The following is a 24,155-nucleotide window of genomic DNA, read 5'->3' as shown; positions in this document are numbered from 1 at the left end:
CACTAATTCTACCATAAAATGGTAGCAACAGATCCCTGGGATAGTGCTATTTCTAAGGCCAATCCTCTGTTGGGCTGGATTAGAGGAACAGGAAGGTATTTGGTTCAGCTGAAAAAGAAGAGGAGGGAAGAAATGAAAGAGAAAGCTCTGCAAGACAAATAAGACTCTGCAGATGTGCTGCATCTGTCTGCTTGCCCACTGGGGACACTGAGATAAAGAGATTAAGACACTTACACAAAGACGCTTAGACAACTAGATCAGATAAGCAAATTGACAACTAAGTTGAAGTTAGGTCTGCAATAATAAATAATATCAAGACACTGACTCAATTCGCCACAAAAATATTTAGCATTGAATTTATGTGACATAAAACTGTAAAGCATGTTGAGGATACAAAATCTTAGAAGGGTTCTGACCTTGGAAAAGTGGAGACAAACATGTGAACTTCTTAACAGAATGTCTTACAAGAAGTGTGCTCCTTCACTCTGCAACGAAGAAGAAACTGGTATTCCCAGAATAGTATCTATATTGCTTATACCACCAAAATAAGTATAAATGTGTCCCCATAAATAAGGCTCTTGAAATATTGCTAGTGTACATTTTAGCATAAGTGTAAAAAGATGGGAGTAAAATAGATGTTTAAAACAAATGGAGAATGATGTGTTCTTAGAAGGAAACTAAGTAAAAAAAAGGGGGGGGGATTTAAAAGCAAAAATAATGCACTCTAGTCACTATAGCACATGTGGTTTAAAGCACCTGCTAAAAGATCTGATCTGTAAACTTCACAAGGGTGGATAAAGATCAGGAAACCCCTCCATTATCAGTTTTTGAAAAAGTCTTAGTATATTTTTAAACACGTCTTATTTTTTTAAAGCACTAAAAGTCAAATCTTTATAAATAATTCTACACTGTAGTAAATAACTACAGTATGTTAAAAATTAGTAAAAATATTTCTGGTTTTAACATTGACACTGGAAATATTGAGAAATGGAGTCTCATGTGTTATTCATAAGATCAGAATTAATGCAGTCACTATTTCTGGCTCCTGATTAAATGCTGGCTTGTAACCTAGTAACACTGGAAATAATGACCAGATGATAATGTTCTGTGAATTGAGTCAATGAAAAGAAGTTTTGATTTGTCAAATTGCAATATCACTTGCCCATAGAAATAGTTCTAGATAGCCAGCCACAGTTATGAGAGACAATGTTATACTGGGTTTGTAAGAGAGTAAATGCAGAGAAAAATGTCTCTAAATTATAAGTTCATTCATACTTTTTTCACAAGGATAGTTAATGTAGCTATGGAAGATCAGGAAGAATTAGCACATTTAAGATTTTTTAAATGTCAACGTATGGGAGTTTAGCTAAGAAAATCTTCACAGATATTTCTGTACAGAATTAATTCAACAGTGATTTTGAGTTGCAGATCCTCTGTCAAAGTTTTATGCAATATACAATACACAAAAGTGTATAAAAATGTGTGACACTCACCAGTGATGTCTGATCTTGATAGCGGGATCAATATAAAAATATTAAATCCATAAGAAAATCATATTACTAGGTCTGATTTAAGACTAGCACTATACAAATCTAAAACAAATACGGATGATGGCTTTACCATTGCACAGAGGATGCCTAGGTCCCAAAATAATAAAAATTAAAAAAAAAGTTGTGTAGAATGTTTTTTGTACACCAACCCCAGCTTGAGAGAGTATTCATCACTGAAGTGGAGTCACTGAAGCAGAGGAAAAGCTCAGAGTTAGACAACCATCATTCAGTTAATACATAAGGAAGAAAAAAAACCTAATTACTAACAAAAGGCGAAAACGAAATAAAACGTATAGAAGGGCAAGGAAGCATTAAATGTTAAAGCAGAACGTTGTATCTTCCACAGGAAAAAAAAAAGGGATTAAAATCAGCCTACTTCCTAAGGCTAACCATTAAAAGCACAGAGTGGGAGTATGCACTACATATATGGATGAGTGAGAAGAAGCAGAGGAACATAGGAAAGGCTATTTTTAATTAACAGAAAGGCTGTAAAATAAAGCCTACAGTCCCGGCGTTGGAAGACATCGAGCTATAAGCTATGCTGCATGTGACTGTGTGTGCCAATTAGGAGCCGGTCAGACCACCAAGCAGAGAATAAAGGAGCCAGAAGAATAAGTGCTGTGCTGCTGGAGCTAGACTGATTTGAGTCACCTGTGTATTATAAAGGGGGTGGAGAGTTGGACTTGAGTGAGAGTCCTGCAGTTTCACATATTAATGTAAAGCATTAAAGAGGATCACGTTGCCGTTAAACACAGACACAAAAGAGACCCACATGAAGAAATAAATGGGGTAAGAGAGGGACCATAATTTATTTAACTATTATTCAATTAAAATCAGATGAATCAAGGGAATTAGAGAATGAATCAGAGAGAGGGAAGGGATAGGGAGGACTGCCAGAACAATGGCACTAAAGCTGCCAGCCTATAAATTTACTGCCTGTGTTATTTTTCCAATTACAGCCACGGTAATGTAAAAATTCACGAAGAGGCTGGTGTCTTATGGCTTAACCTACACTCTCTTTGGCTGGGGGAGGAGGACTGTTGTGAGGAACACCTTCTCTACCGGACTTGGACCCTGCACGTTACATGCCAGGGGCTCAAGGAACCAGGAGAGAGACTAGAGCCATCACCATGGGAAAACACAACCACACACACCCAATTAACAAAAAATAAGGGTGTGGGTGGAAGTGTTCTGATAAAAGCCACCCCAGCCGATCAGTTTGTCCGGGGGCTCCGATTAGTTCTGCTACCGCCAGGGAAGAGAAGGCGCAACAAGATGCGGGGCCAGCCAACACTTTGCAGAAGCCAGCCGCCAGCAAAATAAACCTATTACATGTAAATTCAAATTCAGAGGCAAAGAGGAGGGAGGGGAGGAGAGGAAGAAGCCCTGCGCGCTCAGGAGTGAGGAAGCCAACCCCATCCCTGCTGAGCTGCAGAGTGCAATGTATTTTTAAAACCCCCTTCCCCGGGCAAAGGGAGCCTTACGCCCAGGGACATGCTAAATGACCCTCTTCAGCAAGAGGCAGTGAGGAGGCGCTGGGGGGTGGGGGTGAGAGAGACACACACGCTCTCCTACACCCAGCTCGCCGGGAGGACCCAGCCAGTCAGAGGCGGAGAGCGAGGGGGAAGAGCGAACACATTGGAGGAGAAATTGCTGCACAGCAAAACACCAGCCAGAGGAGGTGCTTCCCCGCTCTCCCAATATAACCACGCCGAGAGCAGGGGCAAGCAGAGACGGCCGGAACCCCAGCAGCAAAGTGCTGGGCTGGGGAGGCAAAAGGCTTGGCAAGGATGCCCGTACCTGTATCGCTTCTCCAGCCCTGAGCGCCGCGAAGGCAGGGCGAGCCGGAGGTGGATTGTTGGACAAGAACTCCGCGATTCGCTGCGCCCCCCGGGCTGAGCCCCACAAGGGGGGAGCAGGGGCTGCCTGGAGGATGGGAGACTGAGAGCCGGGGGCAGAGAGAGGTTCTTCCCCAGCAGCGGTAAGTGGCCAATACCGTCGCTCTAGCCAGCCCCTGATTCCACTTCTGAGTGTGTTCAAGTTATTTGTTTTCCTAGCCCTCGGTGCCACTCCGGAGGCAGGTGGAAACCCCCACCCGGGTATTGCGCGAATGTTGCTGGGTTGCGATGTCTCGGGGCGGGGCGTCTCTTTGGGCGAAGAGGATTAAAATGATCAGAATCCATTCCGAACCAAAAAGTTGGAGCAGGCATAATCATGATCTGCAGCATGCCTCCCCATCGTTCAGCTGCACGGCAAACTATTGCTGAGGATTAGTTGTTGAAGAGAGAGGTCAGATGGACAGAGCCAGTAAATATTCTAGAAGCAGCCTACATGTGCCAATTCCTGCCGTTGGGGAGGTCTTATAGTTGATGAACCAGAGGGTAACACTGTGTTGATCTGACAGCTTATTGTCCCACTGAAAATCAGCAGCAAGTTGATTGGTGGGGAAGTTCAGAATGGTACTTGGCTTGGAGATTAAACAATACTCTCTAAATTAGGTAGTTGCTGTGCCTGAAACCTGTTCCAACTATTGTCAGCCTCAAAAAAGCAGAGAGGATTACAAAAAGATGCACCAATTCTTTCTCTCTTGATAAGAGGATCTTGTAAAACGTTTATGAGCAGGCATGAGAATGAACTGAGAATTATTCCTGTACCATGCAGTAGGGTATTGTGTTTCTAAGATTTTTATCTCAGAAAGAATCAGCATCCATTAGGCCTGTTATATTTATTCAGAGTTTCACTTGTATTCCTTCTGATCACAGAAACTGCCTAAAAACCTATTCTGACATGATTTAATGTGGCCACATAAAAGCAAAGTTGTCTAGTCTTGGCAAACTTTCAGAAATTTGCCATAACTTTCTTAGTTATGTTTGTTTACTTTTTTTTAAATTACTGCTGAATACCTTCCACACTTAGTTAGTTAGTTTATTAAAAATATTAAAATAAGGACCTGATCTCAAGCCCTTTTAAATTCACTGGCATCACCTCATTGACTTCAATAGACTTTGGAGCAGATCTTGAGGGAGCATCTCTACAAACAAATTCTCTGTTCACTGAGTCCCAAAAGCTGAGGTGAACGCCATACAATTAAAAATGTGGGTGACATTTTAAAACTAATGATGCATGCAATTAATTATTGCTGAATTATAGTAGAACTCACCCAGAAGTACTTATGAAAATCCATATTAATGCTAAATGATTTCATTATTATTATTATTATTATTATTATTACAGTGAATACCAAAGGAATTAGCAATAATTAGGCTATTTTACAGTATTACCCAAAATGTCTCTAGGAATTTGTAAATATCTCATACACATTTTTTACTAGTGGTCCCCCCTCCTCCCCCCCCAGCATGGCATTCATCCGAAAACAAGTGAACAAACTTTCAGTGTCTATTCTGCATCTAGAAAGGAGCTTGTTTACTAAAATTGAATGAAGTACTCCATGTGAAGGAGAAGATTGACAATGATCAGAGGGTACTCAGAGAAAAATGATTTCATGTAGAAAGGCTGTGTGTGCCAGTTTAGGTTTAACAAAGTAGATGAATTAACAAATGGTAGTGAAGAGGACAAGATATTGGAAGTCTACAGTATAAGAAAGGAGAAGGAGTAAAATCAGGAAGAAAGAATAAGGAATGGAAACAATTTTTAAAGAAACCTAAAGCTCTTCAAGTAAAATTAGAGAGAATCCAGTAATCAACAACATTCAGTTCTTCCATTCCTTATAGTGCAAATGCCCTTGCAAAGACTCAACAGAGCTAAGATACAGGTGGGAAGATGGCTACAGATGAGCAGGAGAACCAGAATGAACAGTTTGGTCTTGTTGTTTATTATAAGGAGCTTGAAGGTCACCTTTTCTTGCCCGGGTAAAATTTCCTGATGGGAGATGCTAATGTGGCTTGATAAATAAGAGCAGATGCAGTAAGAATATTAGAAATGTGGAGAACCAGGCTGGCCAAATAATATCCCAGAACTTGATAGGAAATTTGCTAGAATGTTGCTAAGAAAGTAGGATGGCTTTTGGCAAAGATAGCCCAATATTTAAGATAATAGGAACAATAAGAAAATCAACCACTAGAAAGATAAGCAAAGCATCACAGAGGGAAAAGAATAGGGCTAGGTAACTTTAAGAAATATGCAACTTGGTAGAGGACTGTCCAGCTTAATTTGCTAAAGGAAGGTAATGAGTGGCAAATTTGCTTGAGTTCTCTGTATAAGTTGCTGACATGGTAGTCTATCAGGGAATCAGTGGGTATGGTTTATGTGGATTTCAGAAAATGTCTAGTTTTGTACTCCAGGAAATATTGATCTGCAAAGTAAAATTTGATAGTATTGGAACAGGTTCAAATTTACTTGGATGAGGGGTTTTCAATAAAGGGTAAAGAGCTCTTGGGCGAAGTTGGAGGTGAAAAGCATGGTGCTGTATGTGACAATATAAGGTCCACTTTTCTTTTTCCATATATGAAAGATAATGTATCAGACGGGGCAAATATGCTAGCAATATGGAAAAATGAGGTGGGAGTCTAGTCCAGTTGAACAGAATCAACAAATGGAAAGTTACCTGGGTAGGTTAGTCATGGAAGCAGTTATTATAAGTGGTTAATGCAAGGCAGGGTAACAATGTACATATTAGCAATACTCCCTGTGAGCCAGCATTGAGGCAACTGAGATGATTGTCTTGGTGACTTTGCTAAAATGGTTCTTCTGGATATTGTCTTTCTGTATCCAGCCTGAAACCTAGATTTTGATTCCTCTGAATGCATTGCATAATTTCCCACTGTTCTGCTCCATCCATATGCTCCTACTAACAGCTTGCATGTTATACTTTCTGTCTGTTTCAGAGCAGCTTAGATCATTTCAGCTATTTCTTAGAGTTTACAACACAAAACAGTACATTGAAAGCTGCCAGGCTGGCCATACTGAGATCCTAATTTCTGAGAATGAATGTCCAGTAGGACACTTGAATGCTAGTGCTATGCTGATGAGAGTTTCAGACTTGATGTTTTTCTTCTGCACATCACTTCTATGATGTTTTATTAGGAGCTGTTCCAATGTGTACTATCAACTTCTCAGCACTTTACAACAGGAAAAGAGTCCAGTTAGAAATGGTGGTGTCCCTACAGAGTTTTATTTTCTGAACATTTTGTGATCAATAACTATGTTAGAGGCCAGTACATGTGGGTTTTTTTAATGAATATTTTAGAGCTCCATATGATAGACTTTTTGATTTGGTTTTACGTTTTGAAAAAAAAAAATCAAAACCTACAAAAAGATCTTAGAATAATGGTTCTATGTCTTGAGAGGGGTTGCTAGCAGCAGCAAAGTGTGTTCTTGCTTAAGTGTTTTTTATAAGGAGTTTCTTGGAGGATTTGTGGAATTATCCAAAAAATGTAGGCATACTAATCAAAACAGTGAATTCTGTTCACACCCGGCTTCCTAGAGGGATTTCAGGATGATTTCTCTGTATTTTCTACAAGTCAGGAATCAAAGCTTTAGGGGCACTGACTGGATATAAAATAAAGGAGTAGAGTATTAGTAAAACACTGATTCTGCTCTGATTTGTCACCCATGCTGTAGCTGATGTTCTTGACCATCTTTAGGCAAAACTTAATCCTGCGCAGTGATACAAATGGGCTGAGCCTGTGTGATGCCCCACTGTAGTTGTTTGGCAGCAGTCTGCCTGCACAGATCATGAAGCAGAAATGAGGCCCACTTCATGCATTCATATTCATTAATCTTCATCATTATGGTCACTCCCTTATGTCTGCCTCAGGATCACCTTTCTAAACTTCAGTCTAGAAAAAGTGCTAACTCAACTCCTCTCCCATAGCTGGAAACATCTAGCATTTCTCAGAAATGTTTACTGATGTTCTTCCCTCTTTCAGGATCCAATATAGAGTATCCCTTCTAACTTAATGATTGTCTTCTGTGAAATTATAGCCACCCTTAAGCCATCAGCCTCATCCGTTCTGTTTCCCCTATTTGTTTCTATTTCTTAGATTAGGAGACAATAAGAAATGACCAACAAGAACATGATAAAACAAAATGTAACAACATTTAACGTTTGTTTCAAAATGTATTTCTTAGTTTTGTTTTGTTGTTTGTAGCATTTATCATATTTCAGCCTTAATAATAATAATAATTGGGGGAAAAACATACTCAAATTACATATATAAACAGAAGGTGGCATAAAAACTAAAAACCTACAAACAGTGAAGAAAATGTTAACGAAGATAATAATATAGTGATCATAGTTAAAATTGTAGCATCTGCCAAAAGTTCCCCCACAGATTTTCACTATAATTAGAATAGGAAAACTGTAGTATCTGTCAGCAAATGTTGCCTTTTTATCAGCTATTGCTGTACTTGGTATTTACATAGATCTTTTTATAGCTCATTTGTGGCCAGATTTTCAGGGGAAAATGGGAGCTGAGCAGTCCTGAAAATCTGGCCATTTGTTTAGGTACCAAAGTGGGAACAGAGCTCCTCTGAAAATCTGGGCATATATTTGACAAGCTCTTTACAAATATGAACAAATTTATCTTCACAATTTTTACCTCTCAGGCTTTATTGCCCTCATTTTTTACAGACATAAACTCATTTTTAAGAAAATCCCCATTTCAAATTAACAACCAAAATCGGAACAAACCAAACAAAATAAAACCTAGAAGAAGCAGACTCAAAACCAAGTCAATCAACCAATTTAATGAGCCTTCCTAAATCTTGTCAAACTCAGTTTGGCAGACTACTAGGAAAAAAATTTCCAAAGGCAGGGGTCTTTCCTGAGAACACCATGCTGCTGGCTGTAAAAAGCCTTGAAACTGGTGTTATGAATGTTCTAGACAATCATAATTTCTGGGATGGAGCTCAGGATGAGAATCAGCCCGTCATAACTGCATTCATGGTAGAGATGCCCCCTCTCCATCCAAATAGCACCCAGAAGTGTGTGTGGAAAGGCACGTGTTGTTAGCACGTCTAGCTCAACTATGCTTCCTGCTGAAGTTTCTGTGGGGATATCGATAGTAGCCCTAATCAAAGTGCATTGCAGACATATACCCCCAATATTTGGTGTAAACACAGCATCAGCCTGCTCCTATCAATGTTCCGCTTTCTGACTAACATCCCATCCATAAGGGTCCAGTCAAAACCAGTTTGTTTTCATTGACTTTATGGTCTTTATGAAGTGCACTGGGGACCTGGTGTGGTGTCAAAACCATGGATGCATGGATGGGACAGTCACTGACAAAACGCTGCTGTCATTGCTATCTGATAGAATCAAGATGAACTGAGCCCCTTACCTATGCCGATCACTAGAAGGAGAAACTCAAATATCTCTCACACACAGTCACAATTCCTGCTCAGCTCAGAAACCAGATGGATAGGAATCTAGTAAATCGGTGGAATTCCAGGATGTTGTATTTTGACCAGCCCTATTTTTTCCGTAATCTTCCTTGAAAATGTATATTTGAGGATGGATAGTAATTAGTAATGATGTTAACATCCCAAGATGCTTTCTTGATTGAGGGGCTAACTATCTGGTGTTGTAAAAATCAACTTGCACTTTGACTTTTGTAAGGTAGCCGTTATTCCCACTCAATCACTGCAGAACTTAATCAGTCATCTCACAGGTATATCATCTGGCTAGTGGTTTTTTGCAGTATACACCCAGAATTTTAAGGAACAAAACAGGATGAAAATGATCCAAATGTCTATGCATTTCTCATCTCTTGTTATAATGTTCTTCAGCTGTATTGAACCAGCAGTCATCCAGCTTTATCATGTCTGCATTACTCTGATGTAAGGTCTATCTACTTAGCCTTTTATTTTTTGCTTTCTCCCCAATTTTGTTTGAGGATAAAACAAAAGAAATTCTTGTAATACAAGGAAAGGGGATATTTCTTAACTGGCTGGAACCAGAAAGTACTGAAAATTTCATGAATGATTCTATTCTCATGGGAATTCTGGTATACCTAGAACATGGAAATTTGATTGTATTTCAGACAAGCATTTGAAATTTTGGATGCTTAGCTAGATTGGAAGATTAATCTTCTTGAAATTCTGCACACACTCCTTTTTATTCAACAGAAAGCAGTAAATCTTTTGCCACCATCTGGAATTGTATATGTGCATAGTTGACTTTTTGGGTCAAATTCAAAAGCTATAGTAAACGGGGCCTCTAATTCTGCAGGTGCAAATTGGCAGGTGGAAATAATTCCAGGTGCAATTTTGAACCTGTAGTTTAAGTCACATTGATGTCTGAGTCACTGATTGAATCTGTAAATTAAGATACTTAATATATCTGTGCTGTAAACTGTGGATGCAAAATTGTACCCACAAATTATTTATAACTGCATTTGCATTCAGAAAAATGGTGGCATCAGGTTAAAATTTTGGCCCCTAACTCTAAATCTCTTCAAGAGTAGAACAGAAAAGTTATTTCTACCACTGGCAAAATTGACTGTTAATTTTGATTAATTGAAAAGTGTGTTGGTTTTGTTTGTATCCTGTTTTGTGTTAGCAACAAATGCACTGTATTTTAGCCTGCTCACTTTACTTGTATCTATTGGAGCTGAGCAGAACTATCAATTTCTGCTTCTAGTGCTTGCATGCAAAATGTGACATTTTCATAAGGATGCAGAGAGCAATTTTTCTTGTTATGGTAAAACAAAAAACCTTTTTTATGAAAGGAGAAAATGCAGTTTTCACAAAAACAATTCTCACCCAAGATTAGATTTTCCTTTTGTGGAAAAAGAGATATAAGAATAAAGGTGCTTTGCTTATTCAGACCCACAAAACTCTGATTATCTGGAAAAATTTCTTATAAGTACCTAATAATGTGGGGGGTTTATAGCTAAAGAAGCACTGAACATTAGATGTTAGGTTATAGGGCTCTGGGGGGGTTAACATACAGTACGGTACATAGCATGGAGTTCTGAATTGCTGCATGGAGGAGTTTTCACAAGTTCCTCCTAATTCAATTTTTAACTTTGAACATCTTATCATTTCCCACCATTATTCCTAGTCTCCTAGGGACCATATATCTGAGAGAGAAGAGCTGTATCCCATAGCTGTGCATCATAACCATGAACCTATTTCTTAAAGTTCCCCTCTCCCCCCATCATGTTCCCATTACACCTCCGGCATTTAAGGCTGTTTCTGGCAAGTCTTTCAACGGTTCCCCAGCTGTGCCCCAGGTTTTTTAGCATGGCTTCCACAGCTCTTCACCGTGTTGTTTTTGAGCGGCCTTGTTTTCATGTGTCTTAGGTGTCCATCTTAATTCTATTCTGGTGATCAGTTTCCATCTGAAGTACATGGCCAATCCATCTCCAGAATCTCCTGGTAATTCTGGTGCTCACATCTTCTTGGCTGCACTGTATGAATAGGTCTTGGTTTGAAATTGTTCTGGGCCTAAAGATACAGAGGACTCTTCTGAAGCAGGAGGTATGGAATGAAGACCGTTTGGACATGTGGTACTTTCTCAGTCCCCAGCATTCTGCACTATATAGTTTTGAAAGTATGCAGTTCTGATAAATCTTGAGTTGGTTTTGGTGTTGTATTATGCTGTGTACAGTTACTAAAATCCACTGTGTTTGGCTGAGTTAACATTGATATCACAAAGCCACTGCCGAATAATTAACAGTTCAAAAGTACCCCGAGATCATATTTTCTTAGATTTTATTTTACACAGTGTGTTGTCCAGCTTTATGAAATCTCACATGGAACGAATCTCTTAAAAAATAAATGTGAATGTCAGAGAAGCTTTTTTTGTGTGTAATTCTATCAAAAGACCAATTTTCCTTGTGATCCATCAAAAAAAAATTCTGGTGGGGGGGGGGTTTGTGACATTTCAACTTCAGAGGTGAGAGAAGCACTTGATGATTTTTTTTTTTTTTTTTTTTTCCCCCCAGCCTCATGGATCACAATATGTTCAGAATGTTCCATTGCAGTGTAATGTATGCACTGCTGCGTATTATTGTTTACATAAAACTCAGCTCAGGAAAACTGGGAATAAGACTCATGGCAATTCTGATGTCCTAACACCTCTTTGCTGTGTGTGCACACTTTGCTGCTTGCAAATGCCTGTGTAGGATTTCTTTTTCTGTACTTTTGTGAAGCAGGCTGGACTCTCTATCTGGTGTTCTTTGATCAAGGAAGCCAGCCTCTAGTGAGCCCTATTAAATTGTAAAAGGCATAATGGGGGGGAGGGGGGAGGAGTGTAACCTTAGCTATAAGCTAGTGGATGTAATCATGTCATCTTTGATAAGCTGGAAAAAGGTCTTTACTCCATTTAATAATTCCAGCGGGAGGCAACTACACCTATATACCAGGAGTATTAATCAGGTTTAATTCATGCATGTTCCTGTTGTGCTAAATTTGTCAAGTTGACATATTGGGTGAATTTAATTATTGTAAATGCACTAAGGTGGATTCTTTCTTCTCGGTGCTCCTTGTGGATAAGATTAGTGCTTATTAGCACTGAGTACAAAATAGTGCAATTCTCTTGTTCTGCATACGGTAAATGTGTTGAACACTCTCACGAACACTGTATAACTTTTAGAATTGGGAAATGTCCCACATTTAATCAAGGATAAGTGGAACTATTTTCAAAAACATGGAATAGGAAAAGACACTAGTTTAAATTCTTGTCAGGAATTGCTACTAGGAGTAATTAGAAACATGGGGTATGTGACACTGCACCCTAATCATGAATCTGTTATTCAACTAAAAATTGCATTGTGACAAAATCCTTGTGTGTCTCATTTGCAGTCTGTAATCAATCCAAGTGAGGATGTTTCTAGCCAATTGGCAGCTGTCCACTCAGTAGGTCACCTGGAAGGCAATGTTTACATGGAATACATCAATGTACCTCCTCTGATAGTACATATCCAAGATACCCAAACATAAAAAAATTGTAAATGGCCTGTTGCTCAAAATAGGGGCATCAGTAGAATCCTAGAATATCAGGGTTGGAAGGGACCTCAGGAGGTCATCTAGTCCAACCCCCTGCTCAAAGCAGGACCCATCCCCAGACAGATTTTTGCCCCAGATCCCTAAATGGCCCCCTCAAGGATTGAACTTGCAACCCAGGGCTTAGCAGGCCAATGCTCAAACCTAGATATGATGTGTTTGAAGTGGACACACCTTTGGCTAGAAGAAAGGTACCAACAGAACCAGTTATTATGGTCTATCAGACTAACTAAGTGAAAGGCTATTGTAAAGAGGGTGACCTATGGTGGAGATGGTAAATATTGTGTGGTAACTACCTGCAAGAGATGTTTTTATGGTCAGTTGGAGTGTGGGATCACAAAGGTGTATATACATCAATTGGCCCTGTGGCAATTTCCTCTCTTTCTGAAAATAAGACAGTTATCTCTGATCCAGAGTATCAAGATCTAACCATATAAAGCCTAACAACATTTCTTGTGCATATACTTGATTTAAAACTAAAACAGCTAATGAAAAGAGAACTTGATAAAACTGATAACACCATTGAGGCAGAACAATCCCTTGCCAGGTTAATGTGTGGAAGTAATAACATATTAGCTATACCTCCCTGGATGGAAATCGGGTTAAAAGGATGAATTGTTGTCTAAAATATTGCAGTTGATATTACTTTAATTGTTGTGTAGTATGTATTGTAAAATCAGAAGGCTGCAGAAGGGATAGTAAGTAGTCCCAGAAAAGTCTCATGAGAAGGCCCAACATCAACCTAGAGTAGTCGTTACAAACACAGTTGGACAGTCCCAGAAGAGAGAGCAAATCATTGTGTTCATGAGGCCTGCAGTTTCTATAGAAACTGCATCAGGAACCAGAACACCTCTACGCAGGGCTGCCAGAACTCTGGGGAGCAAGAGGGACACCCTTCCCACTTTTTAACATGGGTGTAGTAGCCTCAGGAAGGTGCAGCAGGGGCTCCGTTTTCTGGTGGGGGGAGGTGATCAGCTCCCCTGCCGCAAAGCACAGCCCCTGCCAATGAGGCCAGCCTCTTCCGGTGGGGGCTAGGTAGGCCATAGCCCCCTCCTTCTCCATAGGACGTGGGGACACAGGCCAGGTGCTGCTCTTGGGCACCCCAGCCCCACTGCCCAGGGCAGGTGGCGGCTCCGGGGCTCCTCATAGCAGCCTGGGTTCACTGGAAAGCTCTTATCATGACCCAGCTCTCGCTTCTGGCATAGCCAGGAGGCAGGGCCTCAGGGGAAAGAGGAGGAGGAGCAGGGGGTGGGGCCATGGTTCCAGCATCTGTGGCCCCCAACTTCTACACAGGTTCCAGCGATCCTGCCCTTACACCATCATTAGGTCTCATTCAGTCACAGCCTACCAAATCCCTGAAACCACCTTATGGTGACTTAATAAGACCCTTTTAACAATCACCCTATCAAGTGGGGGCTTGTAGCCTATAGGTATTTGCTAGGTGAGGCATAGATATAAGTAAAGGCAAAAATGCAATAAGCATACAAGCCTCAAGTTCTGTAAGACAGTAGCTTAGCTAAACTAATTAAAGTATGAGGCCCCAAAGCATTAGCATGAGTAGCTAACCAAGAATAACCCTAGAGCTAGCAAACAGGAGTAGCTAACAGGGGAGTTTTACAATGGCGTTTAGAGCGGGAATGTGAGAGCTAGATACACCTGATTAACATTCTCTGAACTTATGGCAATAAACACTCCCTCAAAAACAAACAAACAAAACCAAACCCAAAACAACAAAAACGATGGAATAAAAAGAATGCATGCGAAATTCCAGCAGCAGAGTGGGGACTGTCCAGTTTACTGCACTGAATGCAGTATGTACAATCCTGTCTTGTGGCCTGGTGATGTGCATTCAGTGAAAGGAGCTCATGGCCCTCAGAGAGGGAATATGGGCTTTGGAGATCAGAGTGGCTGAACTGGAGGAACTAAGGGAGACAGAGGTACGTAGATGAGACTTTCTGGGACACAATCCCATGCCCAGTCTAACAGTTTCTGTGCTATTGAGGAGGATGAAAGTCTTGGGGAAGGAGAATTTCAGTAGAGTGAAGAGGAAACAATCCCATAGTTGGGACCCTCCTTCCAGATGTCATGGTATCCTCTCACACTGAGGATACTTCTCCCAGGGCAGGGAATCCTAGTGATTAGTAAGAGAAAGGTAATAGTAATGGAGGATTTTATTATTGGAAATATAGATAGTCATCACAAACCCAGCTGGGAGAACCGCATGGTGAATAGCCTACTGGCTGCAAAGGTTGTGTCTCTCGAGACATGCTTTTGTGCAGTGTTTGGGAGGAGCTGGTGGTTGTATGTAGGTACCAGTGACATAGGTAAAAGAAGGATTGAGGTCATGGAGGCCAAATTTAGGCTTCTAAGTAAGAGACTGAAGTCTAGGACCTTCATGGTAGCATTCTCTGAAATGCTTCCAGTTCCACACACAGGGCGAGTTGGACAGGCAGAACTGCAGGGTCTCAATGTGTGGATGAGATGAAGGTATAGGGAGGAGGGATTTAAGTTTATTAGGAACTGGGAAACATTTTGGGAAAGGAGGAGCCTATACAGGAAGGATTAAAAACTAGGGCCGGGGGAAAGCTGACTGTTGCAGAGGTGCACATGGTTCAGAATGAGACATCCCTTAGGGTATAATCTATTAACTGGGATTCTCTAAATCCTAGTAGGGAAGAGAGGATGAAAGTTGATAAAGTACAGGAAGGAACTGAAGAGAAATGGTCAAATGAAAAAGTCTCATTTAATTACATCACATAATGGCAGACAGCTAAAAAGTGACAAATTGTATAAGTGCTTGTATACAAATGCTAGAAGTCTAAATGCTAAGATGTGCCTGGTATTAAATGAGGATATTGATATAATAGGCATCACAGAAACTTGGTGGAACAATGATAATCAATAGGATATGTTAATACAAAATTTATAAGAATGGCAGAGTAGTTAATGCTAGTGGGATAGTGGCCCTATAAATGAAAGAAAGCATAGAGTCTAATAGAGTACACATCTTAAATGAATAAAACTGTACTATAGAATCTTTGTGGATAGAAATTCCATGCTTGAATAATAAGAATAGAGCAGTAGGAATACACTACTGTGTACCTGACCAGGATGTTGACAGTGATTATGAAATGCTCTGGAAAACTAGAGAGGCGATTAAAAATAGAAAACGCAATAATAATGGAGGAGATAAAGTATCTTGACACCATAAATGACTGCTTTCTGGAGTAGCTAATCCTGGAACACACAAGGTGAAAGGCAATTCTTGATATAGTCCTAAGTAGAACACAGGATCTGGTCCAAGAGGTGAATATAGCTGAACTGCTTCATAGTAGTAACCATAGTATAAATAAACTTAACAACCTGGTGGAAGTAAAACACCAAAGAAGCCCACCACAATTGTATTTAACTTCAGAAAGGGGAACAACACAAATGAGGAGTCTACTTAAACAGAAATTAAAGATACAGTCCCAAAAGTGAAATGCCTGCAAGCTGCATGACAACTCTTTAAAAACACCATAACAGAGGCTCAAATTAAATATGTACCCCAAATTAAAAAAAAAAAAAAAAAAAAAAAAGTCGGAGGACCAAAAAAGTGCCACTGTGACTAAACCTCAAAAGTCAAAGAAGTGTTTAGAGGCAAAAAAGCATCCTTTAAAAATTGTAAGTTCAATCCTTCTGAGGAAAATAGAAAGGAGCATAAACTCAGGCAAGTCAAGTGTAAAAGAATAATAAGGCAGGCCAAAAGAAGAATTTGAAGAGCAACTAGCCAAAGTCCTAAAAACTAACAGATTAAAAACAAACCAAAAAAAGCATCAGACGCCAGAAGACTGCCAAACAATCAGTGGGGTCACTGGACAATCAAGATGCTTAAGGAGCACACAAGGAAGATAAGGCCATTGCGGAGAAGCTAAATGAATTATTTGCATCAGTCTTCTCTGCAGAGGATGTGAGGGAGATTCTGAAACCTTTACTATTCTTTGTAGGGGACAAATCTAAGGCACTGTCTCAGACTGGGGTGTCTGAGGTTTTGGGACAAAGGCATAAATTAAGCAATCCTAAGTCACCATGACCAGACAGTAGTCACCCAAGAGTTCTGAAGGAACTTAAATAAGAAATTGCAGAACTACTAACTGTGGTGTGCAACCTATCATTTAAAGCAGCTTCTGTACCGATGACCAGAGGATAGCTAATGTGACACCAATCTTTTTAAAAAGTCTCCAGAGACAATCTTGGCAATTACAGCCCAATAAGCTTAATTTCTGTAGTAGGCAAACTAGTTGTAACTGTAGTAAAGAACAGAATTATCAGACACATAGATTAACACAATTTGTTGGGGCAGAGTCAACATGTTTTTGTAAAGGGAAATCAGGCCTCACCAATCTACTAGAATTCTTTGAGGTGGTCATAAAACGTGGACAAGGATGATCCAGTGGATATAATGTACTTAGATTTTCAGAAAGCCTTTGACAAGGTCCCTCGCCAAAGGCTCTTTAGCAAACCAAGCAGCCATGGGATAAGAAGGAAGGTCCTGTTATGGATCAGTAAGTGGTTAGAAGACAGGAAACAAAGGGTCAATTTTCAGAATGGAGAGATGTAAAAAGTGGTGTCCTGCAGGGATCTGTACTAGGAGAAGTCCTATTCAACATATTCATCAACGATCTGGAAAAAGGGGTAACAGTGAGGTGGCAATATTTGCAGACAATATCAAATTTCTCAAGATAGTTAAGTGTAAAGCAGACTGAAGAGGTATAAAGGAATCTCTCAAAACTGGGTGAAATGGGCAACAAAATGGGAGATGAAGTTCAATGTTGATAAATGCAAAGTAATGCACATTGGAAAACATAATCCCAACTATACTTACAAAATGATGGGATCAAAATTAGTGGTTGCCACTCAAAAAAGAGATCTTGGAGTCATTGTGATAGTTCTCTGAAAACATCTGCTCAATGTGCAGGAGCAGCAGTCAAAAATTCCTCACAGAATGTGCAAAGGGATTATAAAAAGACAGAGAAAATATCTTATTGCCACTGTATAAATCCATGGTATGCCACATCTTGAATACTGTGTGCATTTCTGGTCACTCCATCTCAAAAAAGAGATATTAGAATTGGAAAAGGTACAGAGAAGGGCAACCAAAATGATTAAGGGTATGGAACAGCTTTCTTTTGAGGAAACATTAAAAAGATAGGGACTATTCAGCTTGGAAAAGAGACGGCTAAGGGGATATATGATAAAGTATAAAATCATATATGGTGTGGAGAAAGTGAATAAGGAAGTGTTATTTACTCCTTCACATAACATAAGAAGCAGCAGTCACTCTATGAAATTAATGGGTAGCTGTTTTAAAAACAAACAAAAGGAAGTATTTCTTCACCCAACATACAGTCAATTTATGGAACTCGTTGCCAGGGTATGTTGTGAAGGCCAAAACTATAACAGGATTCAAAAGAGAATTAGATAAATTCATGAAGGATAGGTCCATCAATAGCTATTAGCCAAGATGCTCAGGGATGCAACTTCTGTGTGTCCCTAGCCTCTGGTTGCCAGAAGCTGGGAGTGGATGACAGGGGATGAATCACTTGATGATTTCCCTTTCTGGTCAATCCCTCTGAGGCATCTGGCTTTAGCCGCTGTCGGAAGACCGGATACTGCACTAGATGGACCATTAGTCTGACCCAATATGGCCATTCCTTTGTTCTTCTCATAAGATATCACAGGTTAGAATGCTAGTTAGTAATGACTAAAGTGGTGGGAGGTAATCACTACATGCTACTTTATACCAGCTTGGGATATTTTTGTTAAGGACATCAGAAAATGTCTGACCAGAAGAATGCTAGACATAGATAGAAGAAATACAACTAAGGAAAAGGGGGCAAACCCCTACTGAATATGCATTAGGCATAGTGATGTCAGTGTAACACATTATAAAAGTTGTATCCCATCCTGTGCATTGGGAGGGAGAGATTTACCTCTTGGCTCATTGCATTATTGCCTTAACTTATATTAATGCCTCACCTAGCAAATACCTATTGGTTACACTCTATAAGGTACTTAGGTGGTCCCCATCACTGTTGTACCTGTGCTTCTCACCACCTTTCATGTATTTATCATTAATCTTATTTATCCTGTGAGGTAGGGCAGTGCTATTATTGCCATTTTACAGATGTGGAACTACAGTACAGACTGACTAAGTAACATGCCCAAGGTCACACAGGAAGTTTGTGGAGAAGTAGGGAATTGAACTTTGGCCTCCAAGTCCTAACTTAGTGCCTTAAAAACTGGGCCTTTCTTCTTCTCTCACCTGAAATAGCTTCATGCTCATCATCATCATGTTCCCATTACACCTCTGGAGTTTAGGGCTGCAACAAAGTTCCTCCACTTCTGTCCATTTCTGGCAAGTCTTTCAATGGGTCCCTACCTGTGCCCCAGGTTTTTCAGCTCGGCTTCCACAGCTCTTCAATATGTTGTTTTCAGGCAGCCTCATTTTTCGCTTGCCTTCAGGTGTCCATCTTATTGCTACTCTCGTGATGGAATCAGTTTCTATCCGAAGCACATGGCAAATCCATCTCCAACACCTCCGGGCAATGATGGTGCTCAGATCTTCTTGGCTGCACTGTGTCAATAGATCTTGGTTTGAGATTGTTCTGGACTAAAAGATACGGAGGATTTTTCTGAGGCAGGTTGTATGGAATGTAGACAATTTGGACATGTCATGCTTTCTCATTCTCCAGCATTCTGCACTATAAAGTAATGTTGAAAGCTTCATGCTGAGGGGGACCTAATGTCTGAAAGAGGCATAATCAGACACCCAGAAGAGATCAGATGATGAGTGAGGATAGTATACCAAAAGGACCATTGTCATACAAACAGACTTCAGAAAACATGTTGCATAGTTAAAATATCCATATACTCCCCCCCCCCTCCCCCCCGCCCTTGTATTTCATTTTGAATCATAACTGATTGGTTACTGAGACAAAGATTACTAGTCTTATTATCAGTCACCTCCTATCTGAGTCACTCATTGATGTCCATAGTTTGTGACTTCATAATGCAACCCCTGGAGGGTGCAAAACAGTGTTTTGAGACATCAGAGAATGATTCAGGTAGAAGGAGGAGAAGGATGTTTACACAAAATACTTGTTAATCAACAACAAAAGGAAAGAAATGTGAAGGGAACAAAATAGGATCATTTAGCTGAATTCTGATAAAACAAGCAATCTCTCATGGAACAAATAAAACTAATTGCCTAGGAGAAGTACTCTTTAAATACAGATTAAGCAAAAATATATAGAAAACCTCATTTAGATATTGTACTTTAGGGCCCAATTGCATGGGTACATGGATTTCCCATTGAAGTCAATAGGAGTTTTGTACATAAGAGCACCAACAAGTTTGGAGTCTAAAGAGTTGCTTACAACAAAGGGTTACCTGTTTAAAAAAGGTTCTCTTTGTAGCATTCTCTGTCTGTAAGATGATTCTAAGATTCCTTCTTTGTCGGTTACTAAAATTTTAGGTGTTAAGGCAGTTGATGAAATAGAAAATATAATTCATGTGTGGGAATGTGGGTGCAAATTTGCTTCTGGATTTTATCCAACTTTGGTGGAAACAAAAAAAAATGGATTTGCTTATGTAGGAGCACTATTTCTAAAGGAGGATCAGGAGGTAATCTACACAGGCAATGAGAATGCCTCTATCTCAGTAGGTCATTTTTCTGATGCCATATAAATTGCTTACAAATGTCTAATCTACTTTCAACATTCTGTATAAAATGTAAATTGATGTATCAAATCAGTGTAAGAGGAAGTGTGGTCAGATGCAGAGTTTATTAATTAAACAATTATGTACCCATTTTTTGTGAGCTGTCTATGATTATGGGAAAGAGAGTAGATGACTATATGTGCTGCTTTGTTGGAAACTGGATTAAAAATTGGAAAGAGGCTCATTATGAGAAACCTCCTGAAAATAGTAACAAAAACACTTCTAGCATTAGTACCCCATTGAAGCATAACTAAGTGGCTTAGTGGACTCCAGGTATTTCCCTGTCTTTACCTGGTATTTACCTGTAGGTAGTATAATAAGATCTGGAATATTTTGTAAGTGGAAAAACTGTATTTAGCAATACGCAGTGCAACTTATTTCCGATTTTGGACTGGGGGGGGGAGGATTTTCTAACTCGATAAAAGAGAGAGTTGCAACAGCATACAGACTTTTACTCTTTACTGGTAATGATCATATGCCAATTGAAGTAAATGGCAAAATTCCTAACTTCAACAGAGCTCCATGATCAGGTGTACTTACTGGACTACAGAATTATTCTGTTTCCTTGTAGTTTAGGTGTTTGGATATTCAGTGTGTTATGCAACTGTAATAGGCAGATTTCAAGTAACCTTACTTGTAGAAACAGGATCAAATACTATGATCTTTATTCAGGCAAATCACCCATTCAGAGTGCCACTGAAATTGATAAAAACTTTGGCTGATTAAGAACTGCAGAATCAGGCATAGAACACATCACTTATTGTTGTGACTTGTTTAATTTGTACAGTATTTCATATATTTAATTTTGATTATTTAGATGCTAGCGCAAGGAAGATGGGAATAGATGTTTTTGCCTTTAATACTAATCATTATTTTTTGCTCATATAATTTAAGTTTTATTGGCATTTTGTCTTTTGTTTGTCTATCCTGTGGGTTGTATCATTAATCTATTGTTCTTAATTTGTGTGCTCTATGTGCCTGTGTTGTAATTTGGATTTTATTATTATCGCACAAAAGAGGTGAAAAATCATGCACACAGTGAGATAAAGTATAGATAACCCATCACCGCCTCTACAACACACACACATGCACCAAATAAATATATTATTTGTAGCTGCAGTAAAACCAGTGTCATTATGGCTATAGACATATTAAACAAAAACAAAAAATTGTGTGGTGTGCCAATGACTGTCAAACCAGACCATCCTGAAGAAAGGCACTTTACATTACAGTTCACACTGCATTTAATAAGCTAGCTTTTTCTTCAAAGTGGCCTAATGTGATAATACTTGCAATGACTGGTCACTTGGTGATATTTTTTCAGTATTGTTTAAAATGTAGGGTGAGCTGAGCCACCTGGAGAACTGTTGGGGCTGAGGCAAAGGGAAATCAACTGTTGAAATTGGCTATGCACACCCCCGTCTTTTCTACAAGGTTCTGAGCTTGGCTATCTGGACAAAACTGCAGGGATCAACGAGTAGAGAACATGAGGTGTGTTGGAGGGGGCGAAAGCACTCCAAAATAATCACTCATTAACTTTTCATCCTTGAGTATTTTCACTTATGTACCATACTTATGTAGGGTGGATGAGAATTAAGGAAATTTTATAGTAATAGAAAAAAATGTGGTACAAGTATTTGATTCTGTTGTGCTGCAGACTATACAGATCACTTGCTACATAGGATGTTTTTGACGAAAGGCTTTTTTATAAGAAAATACCTTTTTCCCCCAAAACTAATACTTTGTAGGAGAAGGTCAATTTCAATATGTTCCCCACTTGTAAATTTTGGGGGTTGGGGTTGTAACTGTCAAAGCCCCCATTTTGACATTTTTGAAATGGAAAAGTTGTGTTTTTAAGGTCAAATTGACCTTTTTTCTTTTAAAATGTTAATTTATAGTAAAAATGAAAATAAAAAGGTCAAAGTCAAAATGGAATGTTTTGATTGACTCAATCCAAAGTTTTCTTCGGATTAAAATGTGAGATTTTAACATTGTCCTGATTTGGGATGGGAAAAATTTTGAATTCTCAAATTCTTGCACAATTGGAAAATTGTTTCCTTACCAGCTGTAAAACCACCAAGTGGACAACACTTGGGATTCAGCTAGAGTCTGCAAGAGCTGAAAACATAAGTCTCTTACGGCTTCAGCTAAAGAGCTAGGCTCTACACAGGGATATATTAATTGATTCACCGCTTGTGTGGGTTGGGCACAGAAAGGGCACACATACCAAACACTAACCAGTAGGCAACCTTGTGTCTACCACCAGTATAGCAAAATTCAGCGTTTTACCTAGGAGCATCTTCCCTGAGGACTTCTTAATGCCTACTTAACTCTCCGCAATGTACTTAACCACTTAGAGGAAACTTCTTTCCCCAGCATGCCTTTCTAGGGTCGGCCCATTAAATTAGGAAACCCAAGCAGTTGTGGTCCATCCCAGGGCCTCCCTGCCCCTAATGTCCTTTTTGATTCCCGCAAAGACAATGTTTTGTCATGCAATATCTCTTTATAATTGTGATCAGACTCCTGTGGCTAAGTTTTATTCAGAGGGACTTAAAACATCCAGACTAAAATTCTGCGCTGGCATAAGCAGATGCAGCTCCAATGAAGTCAGTCGAGTTGTACCCACTTTCTTTGGTGAGGCCCCCCAGCCTGGAATTTACCTCACGCTGTAAACTCAAACCCTGCTAAGAAACATACTTCACCAGTGGCACAGACGGAGGAATTCCAGATTGGATTTTATACCTGCTACCAAATGGATTCTGACTGTGCTAGTGACAAGCAGAGCTGCACAAAATTACCAGTTTTTTTGTTCTGTAAGGGTCTATCTGCACCAATGGTGACTTTCTGTCTAAGTATTTTTATTCTTTTGTTAATGTGCAAAAAGTGAATTTCCCCCCCACACACACTCTCCTCGCTGGTTCTGCTGACATAGAAAACTTTTCATAAAGCTTTATAATTAGGCTCTGGCGTCCTATGGACCAATACAGTATTGTGGTACATTTTAGAATTCTGCAACACTCAGAAGTTTCATTTCACAGGGAGTTGTGCTTATTTTTGTCTGAGGCTCTCTTTGGATCCACATAGGTTCACATCCCAAGTTACACCCCTAAGCTCAAGCATCAGTGAGTCAAAACTACTGAGTCTCATCTCAATTTGGGACTGACCCAAAGCCCATTGAAATAAGTGGTAAGACTCCCATTGACTTCAATAAGCTTTGGATCAAGTCCCTTACCTATAACCCATGTGAGTTCAGCCCCAATCCCTAAATCAGGACTGCCACTGGTTCACTCAAAGGGCATAGGAAGCTTTTGAGAAAATAGAGCACAGTTTTAAGTTCACATTGAAACCTCTGACCTAGGAGAAGTTTGAGTGCTGAGAGCAGGGGTGAAAGTAACTTAAAAGGACTTTCCGGAGTCCTGAGCGGGTGTGGCCTCAACCAGAAGAGGTGTGGCCTCAACAGGAAGGGGCGGGACCTTTCAAGATTTAAAGGCCCTGGGGCTCTGGCTGTGGCTGGGAGCCCCGGGGGCCTTTAAATCACCCCGGAGCTTCCAGCTGCAGAGGCAGCTGGGAGCCCCGGGGTTCAGGGGCGAATTAAAGGACCTGGGGCTCCAGCCGCTGCGGGGGGGATTTAAGGGGCCCAGTGCTCCTGCCATGGCAGGGAGCCCTGGGCCCTTTAAATTGCCTCTGGAGCCCTGCCACGGCTGGGGTAGCAGTGGTAGGGCTCCAGCAGCAATTGAAAGGGCCAGAGGCTCCAGGCGTTGCAGGGAGCCTCGGACCCTTTAAAGTGCCACCAGAGCTCCGGCAGCGGGGCTCGGGCAGCGCTTTAAAGGGCCCGGGGCTTTCCGCAGCAGCTGGAACCCTGGGCCCTTTAAA

At 40.2% G+C, this 24,155-nt stretch overlaps 1 protein-coding gene across 1 annotated transcript in view; it reads left to right on the top strand.

Moving 5' to 3' along the window:
• Window positions 1-3,053: 3,053 nt before the first annotated feature.
• CNTN5 (contactin 5) overlaps window positions 3,054-24,155 on the top strand; it is a 987,470-nt gene continuing 966,368 nt past the window's right edge. The window contains exon 1 of the mRNA XM_054015603.1: window positions 3,054-3,531. The gene's annotated coding sequence lies outside the window, so the exon portion shown is untranslated. The remainder of the gene's footprint in view (window positions 3,532-24,155) is intronic.

Source organism: Malaclemys terrapin, chromosome 1 (assembly GCF_027887155.1).
Source record: "Malaclemys terrapin pileata isolate rMalTer1 chromosome 1, rMalTer1.hap1, whole genome shotgun sequence".
Taxonomy (NCBI): domain Eukaryota; kingdom Metazoa; phylum Chordata; order Testudines; family Emydidae; genus Malaclemys; species Malaclemys terrapin.
The sequence above is the reverse complement of the archived record's forward strand: the minus strand, read 5'-3'. Positions and strand labels throughout refer to the sequence as shown.